Genomic DNA, 824 nt, shown 5'->3' with positions numbered 1-824 from the left:
ATGAGTTCGAGGCCAGCCTGGACGACACACATTTAAAAAAAAAAAAGGGAGCTGGAGAGAGAGAGAGAGAGAGAGAGAGAGAGAGAGAGAGAGAGAGAGAGCAAGCAAGCGTAGCCACAAGTTCTGCCTAAGAGCTTGAATCCAGCCACGTGTTCCCGCTTGAGCCTAGTCAAGCCTTGGCTCTGGCTACCTTAAGCTCCAACCACGTGCGTTGGCTTTACAGGCTTTGGCAGGGCAGGCCTGAGTTGTTTGTAACACTGGCTTTAAGCAAGTAGCTCAAGGTTGGTCCGGCCTGAGGCCAAGCCGACCTGGGCCTGGGCTAGGGAGCCGGCCGCCCTGGCGGGAAACCAGACCTGCCGGCCGCCCTGGCGTGAACCCGGACCTGCCGCCAAGCCAAGTTAAGCGGTTTTAATGGATTCTTATCACGTTGGGCGCCAAATGTAGATGTAACCAACCGTCTTATTAAATAAGAAACACAGAGCCGATTCAGAGAAGAATGCCAAGAGGTCAGAACTAAGAGCCTTACCCTTCCTGCTTCAGCTATCCTGCTTCAGCCAAGAGAGCTCTCCGAAAAAAAGGGGCCTACTTCCTGTGTGTACGTCTTTAAATACTCTAGATGTTCTGCCTTCTCATTGGTTGTAAACTAAACACGTGACTGCCTTGTCATTGCCTGTATGTACCGCCCTCCAGGTCCTTAAAGGCGTGCGCCACCACTGCCACGCACTTGCTATGGCTCTATAACTCTGACCCCCAGGCAACTTTATTTATTAACATACAATTAAAATCACATTTCAGTACAAGTAAAATACCACCACATGGGCTAC

The sequence above is a fragment of the Peromyscus eremicus genome, chromosome X, assembly GCF_949786415.1.
Source record: "Peromyscus eremicus chromosome X, PerEre_H2_v1, whole genome shotgun sequence".
NCBI lineage: Eukaryota > Metazoa > Chordata > Mammalia > Rodentia > Cricetidae > Peromyscus > Peromyscus eremicus.
Note: the sequence above shows the minus strand (reverse complement) of the source record.